This window comes from Schistocerca americana, chromosome 3 (genome assembly GCF_021461395.2).
Source record: "Schistocerca americana isolate TAMUIC-IGC-003095 chromosome 3, iqSchAmer2.1, whole genome shotgun sequence".
Classification (NCBI taxonomy): domain Eukaryota; kingdom Metazoa; phylum Arthropoda; class Insecta; order Orthoptera; family Acrididae; genus Schistocerca; species Schistocerca americana.
The window spans coordinates 402849419-402865086 of NC_060121.1; the positions used below are offsets into that span (position 1 = coordinate 402849419).

The window sequence follows — 15668 nt, forward strand, 5'->3', positions numbered from 1 at the left end:
GTTAATAAAGCCTGAAAGGAAAGGACGACTGATCGATTGCTGTTTTCCATAATTTTGCAAGTCATATCACAGTCGTTGAGTGCATTCCACATTCCTAACGGAAGGTCATTTGATCTTTGTTACACCCTATTTTGTCTACAGTAAGTTTCCTGTCAAAATTCTTTAGCTATGGATATTGTGTCTATGTACACAGTTAAATATCTTAAATCAGTGTTCAAACTCTTGTCATTTCTTTGTATAGATGTTTTAATATTTGTACCAAACTCATGGCGTATGACTCACGACATCCAAGCCAATAAAAAGTGAGTTCCAGAATGAATGGTGTATTTTCAGCATTTTATTTTCTGAAATGGCGACAAGCAAATGAATGATAAATATGTACAAGATGTTTAGTTTCCTGGAGCGGGTGCAGATCGTCCGTTCACACAATTCTGTAGCATTCCCGTTATGCCCCCTTCTGAAGCCGGGTTAGGGAAGACGATGAATGTTTTCACGTGCGTGGTATCCGACCCTGCCGTGGTCACTTCGTTCGTCAGTGACGTCACGAAAAACTTGCCGCCAGAGGACTGTTGTTGCTGCTGTTGATGCGTAGGTGCGTTGCGGTGCCGGTTGTGATTGGCTGCTGAGGTAGCGCGCTGTGATCTCGGAGGCAGCTTCGTGGACGTAGCTCGCTGGAGCGGCACGGACGTCTTCACGAAGCTGCTGAACTTATTGATGACGATGCCGCCATCGCAAGGGCGGTGTGCCACAAGCACCAGCGGGAGAACAATAAGCACTGGACCGAAGTACATTTGCACCACTCTGGCAACAATCTGCAACACAGCCCACAACAATTCCTTAACATGATTGTCTTTTTGCTTACTATAAACAACAAACAATAGTTAAAGATAGTTTTTTTTTATATACTCGTTTTCTATTCAGAGTTGTAAGTTTCTCACATGTTTTCTACTACTGTAAATAATTGATCTTTATCGTAGTCAGACAAAGATGCACGAACGCACTGCAAGTGTAACGAATAAGATCCTTGAGTCTGTATTTAGTTTTATTTGCGGTTGACTTGCAAGTCAGTCAGTTGTGCAGCGTTGGGGCATTCTTATTACAGGCATAGTAGCGGACGATTGAGCTTTTCAGAGAATGGAATCTACACTCCTGGAAATTGAAATAAGAACACCGTGAATTCATTGTCCCAGGAAGGAGAAACTTTATTGACACATTCCTGGGGTCAGATACATCACATGATCACACTGACAGAACCACAGGCACATAGACACAGGCAACAGAGCATGCACAATGTCGGCACTAGTACAGTGTATATCCACCTTTCGCAGCAATGCAGGCTGCTATTCTCCCATGGAGACGATCGTAGAGATGCTGGATGTAGTCCTGTGGAACGGCTTGCCATGCCATTTCCACCTGGCGCCTCAGCTGGACCAGTGTTCGTGCTGGACGTGCAGACCGCGTGAGACGACGCTTGATCCAGTCTCAAACATGCTCAATGGGGGACAGATCCGGAGATCTTGCTGGCCAGGGTAGTTGACTTACACCTTCTAGAGCACGTTGGGTGGCACGGGATACATGCGGACGTGCATTGTCCTGTTGGAACAGCAAGTTCCCTTGCCGGTCTAGGAATGGTAGAACGATGGGTTCGATGACGGTTTGGATGTACCGTGCACTATTCAGTGTCCCCTCGACGATCACCAGTGGTGTACGGCCAGTGTAGGAGATCGCTCCCCACACCATGATGCCGGGTGTTGGCCCTGTGTGCCTCGGTCGTATGCAGTCCTGATTGTGGCGCTCACCTGCACGGCGCCAAACACGCATACGACCATCATTGGCACCAAGGCAGAAGCGACTCTCATCGCTGAAGACGACACGTCTCCATTCGTCCCTCCATTCACGCCTGTCGCGACACCACTGGAGGCGGGCTGCACGATGTTGGGGCGTGAGCGGAAGACGGCCTAACGGTGTGCGGGAGCGTATCCCAGCTTCATGGAGACGGTTGCGAATGGTCCTCGCCGATACCCCAGGAGCAACAGTGTCCCTAATTTGCTGGGAAGTGACGTTGCGGTCCCCTACGGCACTGCGTAGGATCCTACGGTCTTGGCGTGCATCCGTGCGTCGCTGCGGTCCGGTCCCAGGTCGACGGGCACGTGCACCTTCCGCCGACCACTGGCGACAACATCGATGTACTGTGGAGACCTCACGCCCCACGTGTTGAGCAATTCGGCGGTACGTCCACCCGGCCTCCCGCATGCCCACTATACGCCCTCGCTCAAAGTCCGTCAACTGCACATACGGTTCACGTCCACGCTGTCGCGGCATGCTACCAGTGTTAAAGACTGCGATGGAGCTCCGTATGCCACGGCAAACTGGCTGATATTGACGGCGGCGGTGCACAAATGCTGCGCAGCTAGCGCCATTCGACGGCCAACACCGCGGTTCCTGGTGAGTCCGCTGTGCCGTGCGTGTGATCATTGCTTGTACAGCCCTCTAGCAGTGTCCGGAGCAAGTATGGTGGGTCTGACACACCGGTGTCAATGTGTTCTTTTTTCCATTTCCAGGAGTGTATTATCTGTGAAGCTGGGAGAAACGAAATGGAAAACTTTATTATGGAGATAAAAACTCATTTGTAATACTTCCTCGTTATTTATATTGATGGAGAAGATTTTGGAGATACTTTAAAGGTAACGGAGATATGCGCAAGAATTAAATGTTTGTTTGTCGGCACTCTTAACTGAAGGAAATCCTTGTCCCTCTGATAACTAATAATGTTTATGATCAGTGCTAATTTGATCTCTTTGCCTTCATTACGTTCCAAATTACGCAACTGGTTGAGACGTTTGTAATTTTTGTAATGAGATAATTTCGCAGTTGTTAGAATCTTCTTGTGTTTTACACTCCTTTTTGCCAATAATTAGAGTTTGATTTCTCAAGAACGATTTTCTTTAAAGTAAAACCCACGTCCATGGTTTATAGTAAGGTTTTGAATATTCTGTCGTGTGTGCTTTGCACCTTACGCCACACGAAGCCACAGATCGTTCCTAGCAAGCAAAAAAGAAAGAAATTAGTAGTGAGTAGTTTATTTTCCTTTAACTGCTGCATCTGCTGACTTGTATTTGCTTTCGAGAATGTCAGTACTCCCGACGCAAAGACAGTATGCTGAGCTAGAGGTAAGTCACTTTTATTTCAGGGCAGATCACACCTTGCATTCGTGAGCAAACAGTTTGTAGTCGGGGTTGTCAGGTGTTGTACTAGCAAGCAGATTAATTTTCAGTGAAAATATTGCTAATTTCAAACAGTTATTTTCTTCTGAGTAGAACAGTATTGGTAACTTCAAACAGTTATTTTCTTCCGAGTAGAGCAGTACTTAATTTTGTGGATATTTCAAGTGAAACACTGCACTTCATATCAGGCATCGTTCATGAAGTCCTTCGGTACTGCAGTAGCAGGAGCTCTGTAGTTTAGTTTCAATGTAGTCGACTCTTTCACAGAAGTTTGTAGACGAGGCGTTTTGATTTGTAGGCCTACTTGTCTTGTTGAAAAATTGCTTATACCAGAACATAGGGTTAAAGTACAACGTTCCATCACTCCCTTCACGGAAATTCTGTCTTTCAGCATTAATGTCTAAGCTCATTTAATTAGATTCATTTTCTTTACTACAAATTTTGTATTTCATGAAATTTAAAGTTTATTTCACGACACTGTTCATGTGCTCAACACAGGGCCAAAGAACACTCAGTTTTGCTCAGAAATTGAATACCGTACCTAAAGTACATGTTACATGAGGCGAAAGGTTTTAAAATCACTATATTTAATTTTGTCACTTACGGACAGTTTACAGAGCCAACAAAATTTAGTAGGCTACCGCTGGGTTGTTACAAGCGGCGATCAAAAATTTTACATTTGAGGACGTTGCTGTAGCTTACATGCAAACCAGCGTGACTCCGATGCAGGTATGTAAGTAGCGACACGTGGAAAGGGGTTAGTGTGGCTTTCGAAGGGAAATTTTTTGATCGCCGCTTATATTCATATACACGTTTTGGAAACTACAGCTAACATAAAGCGAAAATATGCAAAATGTTTACCGCCAAGGTCGGTTTAAAGCTGCGCAAAGCTCGTAGCACCGATAAACTAGGAGCGCTCATTCCGCAGTATGTGCTCACAGTTTTTTTGACAAATTACTTAACATCCATATAATATGTGAAAGTAATATCATTTCATTTCACTAATTCTAGCGTTAGCAGATGCTACGCTGCTTGATTTTTGATTCAATATCTGACAAACATAATCAGCATTACACGTAAACAACCTTTTACAGTTGTTAGCTGCAGTCACAGTCCAAACAATAAAGTGATTGGCATACGAGCATGGGAAGAGGCGGGGGCCGGAGCGATGGGGGGGGGGGGGGGGGAGGTTGTCAGTTAGCGTGTTCCAGCGAACACAACATCGCTGGGCCACCAGCAGATGGACGTTACCGTTTCTAAATGTATCCTCGCGGTGCCTATTGACGTGTAATATTGGATTTCTTTAGCAGGGTGGTAACAATCTTATCACTATTACAGAACTTTCGCAATTAGTTTAGGCCGCTCACCCGCATGCAGGTAAACGCCCCTGCCAGAAAACATTGCAAACAACGAAAACGAATCACAGTAATTACGTCGCCGGCTGCAAGCGGTGTGTCGTAACCAACAGCTAATTCAGGAGAGCGTTGTGACAACGGTGAAGAGGATGGAAAGCATATAAATTTGCAGTCAGTGCGGGTGGGATAACAACGATAGTGCTCCTGCTGTCATACGACATCGCACTCCAGATCATAACTTCACATGTAGGGCCAGTGTGTCTAGCATGCTGACACGTTGGTTGCAGGGCCTCAACTAGCCTCCTAAGCAACACACGGCTATCATTGGCACCGAGGCTGTGTTCATCAGAAAACACGACAGACTTCGCCCTGTCTCTCTCCCCCCCCCCCCCCCCTCCTCGCGCCCAATGAGCTCTCGGTGGACACCTCTGAAGGCGGTGATTTCAGGTCAGGGGAATGCTCGCTACAAGGCCTCTGACACGGATCTGTCCTTGAAGTAACCGATTTGTAACAGTTCCTTGTACCACTGTGGTGCCGACTGCTGCTCAAATTGCTGCTGCAGATTCCGTACGATGCGCCAGAGCCATACGCTGAACACTCGACCGTCCGGAGTCCGTTTTTTTTTGGGGGGGGGGGGGTGGACCGTATAATTCCTTTGGCCACCGCTGCCAGAAAGCAAGTACAGTTGCTACAATCCTGTCAAGTGTTCCTGCAATATCGGAAAAAGAACATCGAGCTTCTCGTAGCCCTGTTACACGACGCCGTTCAAACTCATTGAGGTGTTCATAATGGGGTCTTTGTCGCCTTAAAGACATTCTTGACTAACGACAACTCATCAAATCCAACCTCAAAGGTAACTCACGCCCACGACCGTTACAGCGTGTGTACAAAGCAAACCTGATGCGCATCGTCATAGTGGCGCTACTAACGCCTCTCTCATGCGACTGGCGCGAAATTTGAATAGACATCATCTTTCAGATGTAGGGACACATCTTCAAACTTTCGTTATGTCACACAACTCCTTCTTGGTGTTGCGATTTTTTTTCCGTAAGTGTGTAATATGACAGACCAGTTCTGTCTGCAATAGAATTTCTTTACACATATGATTAGTGCTTGAAACTGAGAGTTTGTCTTTACCTAGTAACGAGTTATGATAAAAGCAACTATTTTCGAGAGGAGTACTTAAAAGCAACAATGATAGCTGGCGACAAACACAGTACAGGCTTAACTTCTCTCTTGCTCAGCATCTTACTCACCGGACGAGAAGTATTTCTCCAAAATATTACACGCTTTCTCGGCGAGATCTGCTCGACGGCTTATGTTGTACGGTCTGTTGGTGGGACAGAGATCGGGTGACCTTTTATTGAGAGTACCTCTTCGAACGTAAACCGTGCCAAAGGTTGCCGTGTGCGATATATGAGACTGGAACGGAGTTTCAGTAACATCTGCACGACAGTGTCAAGGAAAAAGGCTTGTCTTCACGCTGTCCCCAATTCCACTTGAAATTCTAAACAATATTTCATGTGAAAGTGTAATTGATGAGCGTTGCACTTCCAAAGATAAGTGACTGCAGCAACATGTGCTCCAGCCAATTATTTTCCAACTAACTAATTAATTACTGATTTCAGTTCTGTAACTCGTTTTTAACATGACATCACCTGAAGGAAACAGTCCACACTTGCGATATTCAAAATGTCTCCAAGTTCCCAGCGTGTCTCAAGTTGACTTGATGCACCTCTTCAGACACTTCCTTCAATATTTCGCACCGCTTCACCCTTTTCCTATGCGTGGCATGCTGTAAACATAGCTAGCAAAATGGTTCAAATAGCTCTGAGCACAATGGGACTTACCATCTTAGGACATTAGTCCCATAAAACTTACAACTACTTAAACCTAACTAACCTAAGGACATCACACACATCCATGCCCAAGGCAGGATTCGAACCTGCAACCGTAGCGGACGCGCGGTTCCAGACTGAAGCGCCTAGAACCGCTCGGCCACACCGGCCGGCATAGCTAGCATCACAGACAGAGTTTTGTGTTTATAGAGTTCGCATTACGTATGACTTCGTTCAAAAACAATACAGAACATTATGAAAACAAAGAACTTTGAGGTAAAATACAACCCTTCTCCTGAAAACTGACCAGGTTCAAAAATGGTTCAAATGGCTCTGAGCACTACGGGACTTGACTGCTTGTAAGGTCATCAGTCCCCTAGAACTTAGAACTACTTAAACCTAACTAACCTAAGAACGTCACACACATCCACACACGACCGTAGCGGCCGCGCGGTTCCAGACTGTAGCGCCTAGAACCGCTCGGCCACCGCGGCCGGCTGTCCAGGTTCGCCACCACTGCTAAAATGAAGAGGTCACTTCACACACTAGATAGGCAAAATTGAATGGCCCATGTATTGTCAACAACACTGACGCGGGATTGAAAATTATTAATGACCGTCAGAGAATATTATGTAAACGAACACCGTTGACAGAGATGTAGCGCTGTGCTCGATTTATCCACGCTCGGTTTATCCAACTGTGAATCACGCCTAGCAGCCCTTCCTGCAACAGCGGTTTCAGTGTTATGCCGTAGCTCTGCCAGTGTGTGGAGATTACCTGGGTAGACCAGACCCTTCAATTTACCCAACAGGGAAAAATATCGCAGATCAGGCGATCGGGTGGCCACGGGATTGCGGTGCTTCCGCTGACTGTCCTCTCCTCACCCAGCACATCATGCACGCGTCAGAAGGTTGTCACGGATCCGTTTTTCTGAATCTATACTGCACATACTGTCATTCATCTACAGTGGGTTGTGTTAAACAGAGTCTGGACATTCCAGCTAGCATTAATAGTTTGGTGTAAGAATTATGTTATGATGCGTTACGGCACCATACTTCGAGCACCGAACACCAATCTTGAGATCATGCAACGGCTCTTCTAAGTTTTATAACTGACCGCTGATATCGGCCGTCCATGCGTCTGTTTTATTTCTTATTGGTAATAAGGTTACTGTGACGTGGAAAACTTTCTGAGTGTCAGAATTAAACTACTTACAAGTGAGAGATAAACCTTGTAATAACCTTCTTGAAAACGTTTTCAGCCGCCACGCAGTAATTCTGCTCCACATCTACATGATTAACCTGCGATTCACACTGTATACCTACTCTGGATTTCAAAGTTAAGTGCTTGGGTGAGGTTTCGTCGAATCACCCTTAAGCTATTTCTCTACCGTTCCACTCTCCAACAGCAAGTGGGAAAACCGAACACTTAAGTCCTGCCGAGCTTGCTCTGATTTCTCGTATTTTATTATGATGATCATTCATCCGTTTGTAGATAGACGCCAAAAAAATATTTACGCATTCTGAGGGGAAATTTGGTGATTGAAATGTTGTGAGAAGATCCCGCCGCAACGAAAGACGCCTTTATTTTAATGATACCACTCTAGTTCAAGCATGTCCGCCCACGGTAGGTGACTGGTCAGCGCGACAGAACGTCAATTCCAAGGGCCCGCGTTCGATTCCCGGCTGGGTCGGAGATTTTCTCCGCCCAGGGACTGGGCGGTGTATTGTCCTAATCATCATCATTTCATCCCCATCGACGAGCAAGTAGCGTCAAATCGAAAGACTTGCAACCGACGGGAGTCTCAAGTCACACGACATTTATTATTTAGTTCAAGCATCACATCCATGGCACTTTCTCCACTATCTCGCTATAATATAAAACAAGCTGCCTTTCTTTGAACTTTTTCGGTATCTTTCCTCAATCCTATCTGATGAGGACCCCACATCGCTCAGCAAAACTCCAGAAGAAGACGGGCAAGCGTAGTGTAGGCAGACGCGATGGATTTTCTACGTGTTCTGTCAGTATAGTGCAGTCTTTGGTTCGCTTTCCCCACAACAATATCTGTTTGAGCGTATTTAGTTGAATTCACAGCCTTTAGATTTCTGTGATTTTTCATGTACCCGAAAATATGTGGATTTCTTTTAGTGCTCACGTCGATGATTCCACACTTCTCATTATTTAGAGCCAACTGCCACTTTTTGCACAATACTGATATCTTGTCTAAATCATTTTGCAGCTGGTTTTGTTCATCTGATCAGGAACAGCAGAGGGCCTATAACTCTTCCTTGGTGAACGCCAGATGTAATTTCTGTTTTACTCCATGACTTTCCGCCAATAACTACGGATTATAACCTTTATGATAGGAATCCACGAATCCAGTCACACAACTGAGACGATACTCCGTACTCATGCAATTTGGTTAGAAGTCGCTTGCGAGGAACGGTGTAAAAAGCCTCACGGAAAGGTAAAAATATGGAATCAATTTGACATTCCGTGTCGATGGCACTCATCGTTAGATTAAAATAGCTAACCGAGTTTCACAAGAACGATATTTTCTAAATCTGTGTTGGCCATTTGTCAACAAATCGTTTTCCTCGAGATAATTCATAATGTTTGAACACAAAATGTGTTCCAAAACCCCACAGCAGATAGACGTCATTGATATGGGCCTGTAATTCAGAAGATTACTCCTATTTTTCTTCTTGGTTGTTAGTGTGTTCTGTGCAAGTTTCCAATCATTAGGTACGGATCTGTGTACGAGCGAGCCGGCCGATGGGGCCGTGCGGTTCTAGGCGCGTCAGTCTGGAACCGCGAGACCGCTACGGCCGCAGGTTCGAATCCTGCCTCGGGCATGGATGTGTGTGATGTCCTTAGGTTAGTTAGGTTTAAGTAGTGCTAAGTTCTAGGGGACTGATGAACTCAGCTGTTAAGTCCCATAGTGCTCAGAGCCATTTGAACAATTTTTTGTACGAGGGAACGGTTGTATATGATTGCTAAGTATGAGGCTATTGTATCAGCATACTTTGAAAGGAATGTAAATGATATACTGCCTGGACCAGAACAGTTGTCTTTATAAAGTGATTTAAGCTGTTTAGCTTCACCGAGGATACCTACTGCTTAGTTACTCATGTTGGCAGTTGTTATTGATCCGAATTCTGGAACGATTACTTCGTCTTCTATGGTAAAGGCATTTCGGAAAACAGTGTTTAACAACTCTACTTTAGTGGCACTGTTATCAATAACATAACCATTCCTATTTTGCAGTAGGGGTACTGATTCCCTCTTGCCGCTGGTGTACTTTACATGCAAACAAAATGTCCTTGAGTATTCTGGCAGATTTCGAGACAGGGTTTCGTTGTGGAAACTATCAAAAGCATCTTGCTTTGAAGATCGTCACTTTCGAGTTTCTGTGAAACTTTGCCAATCTTGGGGATTTTGCGTTCTTTTAAATTTGGTACGCTTTTTCCGTTTCTCCCGCATCAGTGCTCTGACCAGTTTTGTGTTTCTTCCGGGATCAGTAACATTATTAAGAGATCATTGGTATATATCTCTCAACTGCTGTCGACACTATTTCTCTGAATTTACCCAACATCTGGTCTACGCTTAGGCAGTGAGATTGGTGGAAGACTGTCTGTTACGAAGGCGTCAAGCGAATTTTTATCTACTTTTTTAAATAGATACATTGTGAGTTTATTTTTGGCGGATTAGGATGTTATGGTATTCAGTCTCGCTACAACTAACTACTACAACTAACCCCTGTATTCGTCATGATGATCCCTATTTGCTCTGTATTAGTTGTTGCTGAGAAATGAAGTATGTTTCCGCAACCATTTACACTTCAAGAGGCTCATGAACTAAGTGTTCAAAATAATTTTCTGCGAAAGCGTTCAGAACGATTTCGGACGCGTTTTGTGCCTACCACCGATTTGAAACTTGTATTTTCTGCATTTTCTTCAACATATCGAGAGCAGATTGCAGTCACCACCAACTGTAATTTTGTGAGTGGCATACCTGTTTGATATAACATTTTCTGGAGAAATTAGTACCTGGCTTAATGATGGGAGCAACCGACTGGCTGGAAAACAATCAACCCCTTTAGTTGTGGTTTTATGTATCAGTTGCATTATTCATTCATTCTTCTGAGTGAAACCAGTCTAAGGGAGCAATCAACGCAGCCAGTTAAAGCTTTACGTTTCGGTTGGAGTGTTAATTAATTACTTAATTAATTAATTAAGACATTCATTCATTTGCGCGGGTGCCAGTCTGGGAGAGCAACCGAATGAAAACAGTCTATTTAGTCAGTTGTATCTGCAGGATTATTATTAATTCATTTATTTCAAGTGGAACCAGTCTGGGGGGCAACAGAATGAAAACAGTCGACGCAGTCCGGCGCATTCAGTTCTGAGGGGAAACATTACATCGTTTTGCCACTGTTAAATCAATATTGTTGACTGCACGCTGTTATCCCCTATCGTCACTGTTGTTACCATTTCGATATCTGCTTTTCATTGAGTGTCAATAAGTAGCATGTAGTCCCGTTTCTCGTCCATGCTTATGAATAGGCATTTACTTAATGATGAACCTTGTGTCAAATCGGAAAGCAGAAAGGTTCAGTGACAGGGGAATGGAAGAGATCATATAGCTGGATAAAAAGTTATCCTCAAGACAATTTCAATGCTATATCTGTATCTGCAAGGGTAACTCATATTATGAAGCTATATTAATTACAGAAATTAAAAAACATAGTTAATGGGGACAAATTCTTTTCCAAAAACCAACTACAGTATTTCGGACAGGTGACAGTATATGCTGAATAAGCAAGTGACTAAATCATCAAACATTTTTATAAAATGTATTTGCATTGATATTTTCAGAAAGCATGAATGATCGTGCGGATTTTCCGTTTACACCGCCTCGGAATTTACTGAAATATGACTATCGGTGATGCGTGCAAACCAGCGGGAGGAGAGACAGAGAGAGAAAGAGAGCTTCAATAGATTTTAATAACAAAGTAATCGTTCATCTCTTTAAACATACTATAATGTAGCACCAATTACAAATCTTTCAAAACGAACGAAACATCCATATTTAGGCCGAATATCAGAAGTAAGAAAAAATGTATTTCAGTAAATAAATCCAGTAATTTTGAAAATACTTCACTTTCAGAAATATACTTTTTATTGTTTTCCTTGAAAGATGATACGTTATCTGTCTCTAAAAAAGTTCGCAAACCTGGTCATGGTTCGTGTGTAGCCGAAAAGGCTGGAAAAGTATCTAAATGAAATCGCCCAAACACGGCGACTGAGTGAAACAATTCACGCACCCTGCCGTCAAGTGCGAGAGACTTGTGTCATTCGGGTGTCTCACATTAACAAGAGGACCGCGCCTCACCGTGTCACCGATTGCGTCCAAATTTGTGATATGTGAGGGACTTTGCCAGGAATGAAAGTGATAAGTAGGAATTTCTATGAGGCCAAGCGTTTAGAAAAAATTGAATTTTTGCCGCGGGTCGGTCGAGACACGAGCCTTTTTATGTTAGCGTAGTTTCGAGACAACGGTTGGTGCGACGGACAACGTGCACAATGGTAAACCGAGGGTAATGGGGCCGAGACTCCACACAGAAACTCTTTTTTATCATTTTTATTTTGAAATTTTACGTTACTTGCACTGCAAATAAACCTAAATAATGTTCAGTGTGTTGTATTTACTGGTATTTTCATAAAAAGTATGAAAAAGAAAGACAAAGGGAAATATGGGATTTCAAATTATTGTCTAAGAAAGGATTTAACTGACAGCGCCCACGAGGTCACTGCAAATAACTTTCCAAGACGGGACTGTAATTAAACTGACAATTTCTAAGGAACAGAGACATTGTTGGACAGTAGTAATCCCTGTCAATGACGGACGATGAAAAGGAACTAAACAATGTTGTAATTTAATCTCAAAGATACAAGAAGAAAATTTGTTCGACTGTCATACCAGAGGAATACTCTAAAAAACTTTTTATCATTGAAAGACAAAGGACTAATTTCGAGGTTCTTTTATTACTTCTAGTATTAACTACCTTTTGTTCTGATGTGCTGGCGTAAAGACGTACTGTATAGTTTCATGTCTATGTGTATGTTAAATGAAGGTGTTAAATGATGAAAAATGTGTTTTGTAATTTCTGTCAAGATCAAGCCTAAATCCCATACCAATGGAGTTCAAATTATTCTGTTAATTCGAGAAGGCGAATTTTAGATGGAGGAACAATCTTTACGACGGCGCTGCTCAACAATAGAGGTACGTGATTGTGCTCACTACTTTCCTTTGGTGGCCGCTAAGATTACTTTCGATGTGTTTTGCCCCGAGACATTCAGAACCTGCAATCTTCCTTTTCGTATAAAAATAGGAGTCCGATAGAAAAAGAAATATTCTCAAATTTAAATAATTGCAATTCTTTTACCCAGGCCACAGGGAATGATAGAAAGTACGTGCCTCTACCATGATTGTACGTTCGCAATCTCCGAGTGAGTTACGACGTAATCCAGAATGAGATTTTCACTCTGTAGCGGAGTGTGCGCTGATATGAAACTCCCTGGCAGATTAAAACTGTGTGCCCGACCCAGCCTCGAACTCGGGATCTTTGCCTTTCGCGGGCAAGTGCTCTACCATCTGAGCTACCGAAGCACGACTCACGCACGGTACTCACAGCTATACTTCTGCCAGTATCTCGTCTCCTACCTTCCAAACTTTACAGAAGCTCTGCGCAGGATAGCTTCTGTAAAGTTTGGAAGGTAGGAGACGAGATACTGGCAGAAGTAAAGCTGTGAGTACCGTGTGTGAGTCGTGTTTCGGTAGCTCAGATGGTAGAGCACTTGCCCGCGAAAGGCAAAGATCCCGAGTTCGAGTCTCGGTTGGGCACACAGTTTTAATCTGCCAGGAAGTTTCATTACGACGTAATACTTTACACAAAAAAATTTAAGATAGATCTTTCTCATCAGATCGCAACCACTCGTACGTGAATGTACGTACCCTCTGAATGTGTCTAGTCAGTCGTGCGCATTGTTCTAAAGCTTTTCTGTTAATATTCTGTGGATTGCATCTCCGCAATTAATTATTGTTTATGCCGCAAATCGCACTTCACGCGAAGTATTTATTACGCAAGTTTCAGGCTCCATTTAATGTCAAAAAATTCCGAAGTACGGCTGACTAAGCAAACCGCTACAATAATTTCATATCCCTACAACTACAATAACAAAAAACAGCAACAAAAAAAACAATAACAGAGAGAGGGTACGTTACAACGACATGAAAGACACTACTGGGACTGTTGAAAATACCGATATTTTCTCCCATGAATATCGATAACTGCAGACGAAATGTGCTCTTCCGATGTATCGACATATCAGTAATCAAATAAGTAATCAGCTGCCAATATTTTTATTTTATACTATATTTTATCCCCATTTTCGGTAATATTTGAAATTGTTGATTTGTAATTGTAGAACATAATTTTAATTTCACTGTGTGAAGGAGTCTTACCACTTTTTGAGCTCTCGCCACGTCCAGTCCGTCTGTCTGACTGTGTGAAGCATGTAAGGTGGCACAAAGAAGAAGTCCAATTGCACTGGGGGTGGCGGTATGGATAGAATAACAAGATTTCCGCTGTGAAGAAACAGCACACCACTTGCATTAGAAACAATTTTTAATGCAAGTAGTGTGCTATTTCGTCACATCGGCATTCTTCAAAAGCAGTTACAGAAAATGATGGACAAAAACGTAAATGACAAGATTGATCTTTGCAGTGGGCGGAGACGTGTGAAGGAAATGCTGACGTAATCGGCGCTCGGCGCTACTTACAGAAACTGCAACGTTTAACTTCTCCAGGAATTTTGACACTACAACTGATGGGCCACTGACCGGGGGTCAACATGGTGTGTTCAGACAAATCCGATACTTGATGAAACCGAACGATGGACCCATCGGACACCTATTATTGTGCCACTTACATGCAGTTACCATTGTTAGCAAAGTAGTTGTCGCCAAGCGTTAACGTGCATCGTTTTCCATTCAATTCTTGCTCTAAGGGGGGTAAACAGGCTGCTAGCTTGTTGATGTACAGGATATCTAATAATAAATCAGTACTTAAATATATAGCTCCGAGCCGGCAGTATATTTACCTTGCAGCTGATATTTTTATACGCCGGTACGTCGATATTTATCCGTCGTTATATCGATACTGTTATCGATATAACAGTGGTCACTGGTGATATTTTTTTTAATATCAGTGTATGGGATTCCCGAAATTTTTAAAAATATCAACAGTCCTACATAGTAAATACGTAGCAGAGGTGGAGTGGTATATTTCTAACGAAAAATGATACATATTTCACCACAAAGGAAGACAGGATAACAGACATAAATAACGTTCACTTTCGACACAGGTCGGACTCCAACATAAAGGTCGATATTGGACTCCCAGGAAGGAATGTGACCTCCTTGCGCACTAATGCACATTTTACACCTGCATTCATGCTGGCTAATCACCTGCTGAGGAGTCCTTGGGGCATATAGTAACACTCCTCTCTCAAGACGGTTTTCAGTTCTTGCACGGTTCGGGGACGAGGTATTCGTTGAGAAACACGTCTGCCAAGAGCATCCCAGTCATGCTCTATATGTTTTAGGTCTGGGGAGTACGCAGGCCATTCCATACTTTCAATATCTTTGCTTTCCAGTATGTCCAACACCTCAGCAGTCCTATGTGCGCTGGCATCGTCGTCCATAAACAGAAAGACGGGACGGCACACATAAACAGTCGGACATAATCCAGAATAATGTACGAGGGTTATTCCAAAAGTAAGGTCCGATCGGTCGCGAAATGGAAACGACTATGAAAATCCGATAAAGCTTTGCACAGATGTGTTGGGTAGTGTCTCTAGTATAACCCCAGTTAGCATCACGTCGCTCTTCTCATTTCTGAGCTCGCAGTGAGTGCGTAAAGATGTCTAGAAAATAGTGTCTGCCGCCAAGTACGAGGGCCTGGTGAGAAATTTCGCCTGAAGCTATGCAGCCAACATTACATAACTGTCGTGCTGTTTCGTCTTCACGACAATTCTCAGCCGCATTCTGCAGGGGCAATGAAGATGCTCCTGCATCGTTTTCAAATGGAAATGTTAGATTACCCACAATACAGTCCGCAATTGTCTCCCCCTGAGTTTCATCTCTGGTCACATGAACCGCTGTCTTTGAAGACAACATTTTGACAC

General features: G+C 43.4%; 1 long non-coding RNA gene across 1 annotated transcript in view; it reads right to left on the minus strand.

Annotated features, from left to right (window-relative positions):
- Positions 1-307: 307 nt before the first annotated feature.
- The window catches only part of LOC124605599, a 48474-nt gene continuing 33113 nt past the window's right edge, over positions 308-15668 (minus strand). Inside the window, exon 2 of the long non-coding RNA XR_006978660.1 lies at positions 308-812. This is a non-coding gene — a long non-coding RNA (uncharacterized LOC124605599). The remainder of the gene's footprint in view (positions 813-15668) is intronic.